The sequence below is a fragment of the Triticum aestivum genome, chromosome 2B (assembly GCF_018294505.1).
Source record: "Triticum aestivum cultivar Chinese Spring chromosome 2B, IWGSC CS RefSeq v2.1, whole genome shotgun sequence".
In the NCBI taxonomy this organism is placed as follows: Eukaryota; Viridiplantae; Streptophyta; class Magnoliopsida; order Poales; family Poaceae; genus Triticum; species Triticum aestivum.
In genome coordinates this window covers 808,815,289-808,819,146 of record NC_057798.1, presented here as the reverse complement: position 1 = coordinate 808,819,146, position 3,858 = coordinate 808,815,289, and positions in this window count along the sequence as shown.

Here is a 3,858-nt window from a genome sequence, read left to right as displayed (position 1 = left end):
GGATCACCAGAACCTTCACATGGCACCTAGATCTAGCGATGCCCATATTCTGCAATGGGCAAAGGACATAGGAGATATCGAGGATCATCGACTTCGAGCTGAGTTCTATAACATCCAGCGCGAACTTGCCCAAATCATCATGAATGAGGTCGTCGGAAAAACAGGGATGTTCCATGCAGAAGGACAAATGTCGCGGGAAGACGTCCGAACATGGATAGCCTCTCAGCGTCTCGACATGAAGCCTTTCACAAAGCTCGATGACTATCTCCCTGACTTGGATGGATGGCACGACATGATGGAGTGATTGTCGATATATGACAATGTGTCCGTTTAGTCCATAGTTTCTTTTATGACAAAACTTTGAGTTATGCACGGTGAAACTTTATTTGTGATGTAATTAAACCGTCCTCCTCGACTAGCGAAAATCACTCTAGTTAGGTCATTTGGGTACGATGAACTTTGTTATTTATGCTTATGATATGTTGTTTCTATTTTTGCCAAGTCTGTCTCTTTGTGTTGCTCAACTATATATGTTGCATATCATCGACTCATGTGACGATGCAGGTGCATAGATCATAAATGGCGAAGAAGTGCTACGCCAGGAGTATATATACGACAAGTGGCCGGAGTGTCAGGCCCAGGTGTACCGGTTTTCGGTTTCCGAGCGACACGCAGTACTTAGTTTAGGTTCACGCTAATGCGAGAGAGGGATACGAACTCATGTACTCAAAGTGATAGCTATTCTCATGTATATCATTGTTTAGATGGATGACGATGTATTTGCAAGTAATCGAGACTTGTATCGCTATTTTCGAGATTGATGACGAGAGACCACTTTGTGTTGGATGATGATTATGATGATGACATGATTTGATGAGACTAATTGTATGTATATGCTATGATTACATTTGTATGTGGATGATATGCTAAAGATTATTGTATAAAGCCTATTCAAATGCAAAACAAATAAAAAACAAATCTGCAGGGAAAAAAACTAATAAAACTAGTAGTAGCGAGGGGGGGATTTAGCAGTAGCGACGGCTTACCAGTAGCGCTTACACCAAAACGGCGCTGCAGATAATACCAGTAGCGTCCTTTTCTAAACAGCGCTGCAGCAATTCATGTGTAGCAGTAGCGTGTGTCAACACGCGCTACTGCTACACATTAGCTGTAGCGCCTTATTAGTAGCGCCGGTACCCGCGCTACTGAGGGTGCCCAAACCCGCGCTGCTGCTAGGCTTTTCCCTAGTAGTGAAGGGAGAAGGGGGCCGGCCCCTCTAGATCCATCTAGAGGGGGGGCGGCGGCCAAGGGGAGGGGGGACTTGCCCCCCAAGCAAGGGGGGGCGCCCCCTCTAGGGTTCCCCCCTCAACCCTAGGCGCAAGGGCCCAAGGGAGGGGGTGCGCCAAGCCCACCAGGGCCTGGCCAACTCCCCACGCAGCCCAAGTGGCCCCCCGGGAGGCGTGGCCCCTCCCGGTGGACCCCCGGAGCCCTTCCGGTGGCCCCGGTACAATACCGGTATGCCCCCCGAAACTTTCCGGTGTCCTTTTAACAGCTTCCCATATATAAATCTTTACCTCCGGACCCTTCCGGAACTCCTCGTGACGTCCGGGATCTCATCCGGGACTCCGAACAACATTCGGTAGTCACATACTAGTCTTCCTAATAACCCTAGTGTCACCGAACCTTAAGTGTGTAGACCCTACAGGTTCAGGAGACATGCAGACATGACCGAGACGACTCTCGGGCAATAACCAACAGCAGGGTCTGGATACCCATGTTGGCTCCCACATGCTTCTCGATGATTTCATCGGTTGAACCACGATGTCGAGGATTCGATCAAACCCTGTATGCAATTCCCTTTGTCAATCGGTACGTTACTTGCCCGAGACTCGATCGTCGGTATCCCAATACCTTGTTCAGTCTCGTTACCGGCAAGTCACTTTACTCGTACCGTAATGCATGATCCCGTGGCCAACACCTTGGTCACCTTGAGCTCATTATGATGATGCATTACCTAGTGGGCCCAGAGATACCTCTCCGTCATACGGAGTGACAAATCCCAGTCTCGATCCATGTCAACCCAACAGATACTTTCGGAGATACCTGTAATGCACCTTTATAGTCACCCAGTTACGTTGTGACGTTTGATACACCCAAGGAACTCCTACGGTATCTGGGAGTTACACGATCTCATGGTCGAAGGAAGAGATACTTGACATTGGCAAAGCTCTAGCAAACAAACTACACGATCTTTTATGCTATGCTCAGGATTGGGTCTTGTCCATCACATCATTCTCCTAATGATGTGATCCCGTTATCAACGACATCCAATGTCCATAGTCAGGAAACCATGACTATCTGTTGATCACAACGAGCTAGTCAACTAGAGGCTCACTAGGGACATATTGTGGTCTAAGTGTTCACACGTGTATTACAATTTCCGGATAATATAGTTATAGCATGAACATAAGACAATTATCATGAACAATGAAATATAATAATACTTTTATTATTGCCTCTAGGGCATATTTCCAACACCTTCAACAAAATATTCTCCTGTGTGAGGTACTTGTTCTGTATGCGGGCTAACTCAATCAGCTTGAAATCTTCAATCTCTGTTGGAGTGAAAAGGTTAGGTAAAGGTTGAGGGATGTCTTCTTCTTTCACCACCGGAGCTTGAACCTCCATGGACTTCTTGATCCCTTCATCCTTGTTGATCTCTTCTAGTTCCTCTCTTTTCAGGTCTATCTTCAATAGCCAAGCATCCTTGTCTTTGTTGTTGGAGGAAGGAGAAGTCATGGTGCTCTAAATCTGCAACGGAAACAGCTCGAAACGAAAACAGAGGATATTTGAGTGATACGGTGGTCAAAACCTTCGGGAGTATATATAATGAATTTTTACCGACCAAAATACGTAACATAGTAGAAAACGGAGTCCGGGAGGCACACGAGGTGCCCACGAGACAGGGGGGCGCGCCCTACAGGGGGGCATGGCCTCCTCTCTCGTGGGAGCCTCGTGTCCCTTTCGGACTACTTCTTTCTTCCTAAAGTTCTTAAATAATCCAAAACCGATAAAAATTGCCATTAGAGTTGTTTTGGAGTCGGTTTACTTACCGTACCACGTACCTATGCCTTTTCGGAGTCTGGAACATTCTGGAAAGTGTCTATTATGTATTCCTCAGGGGTTATGGTTTCAATAATATTAGTTTCAACATTGATAGGATTACCTGAAATGTAATGTTTAATTCTTTGACCGTTTACCACCCTCGGATTTGTGCCTTCGAAGTTGTTGATTTTTATAGCACCAGAACGATAGACCTCCTCGATAATGTAGGGACCTTCCCACTTTGAGAGAAGCTTTCCTGGAAAAAATCTTAAACGAGAGTTGAATAATAACACATAATTTCCTACGTTAAACTCATGATTTTGTATCCTCTTATCATGCCAGCGTTTGACTTTCTCTTTGAAAAGCTTGGCATTCTCATATGCTTGGGTTCTCTATTCATCCAGTGAGCTAATATCAAATAACCTTTTCTCACCGGCAAGTTTAAAGTCATAATTGAGCTCTTTAATAGCCCAATATGCTTTATGTTCAAGTTCAAGAGGTAAATGACATGATTTTCCATAAACCATCTTATATGGAGACATACCCATAGGATTTTTGTATGCAGTTCTATAGGCCCATAATGCATCATCAAGTTTTTTGGACCAATTCTTCCTAGATCTATTCACAGTCTTTTGCAAAATTAATTTGAGCTCTCTATTACTCAACTCTACTTGACCACTAGACTGCGGGTGATAAGGAGATGCTATTATATGATTGACATCATACTTAGCGAGCATCTTACGGAAAGCACCA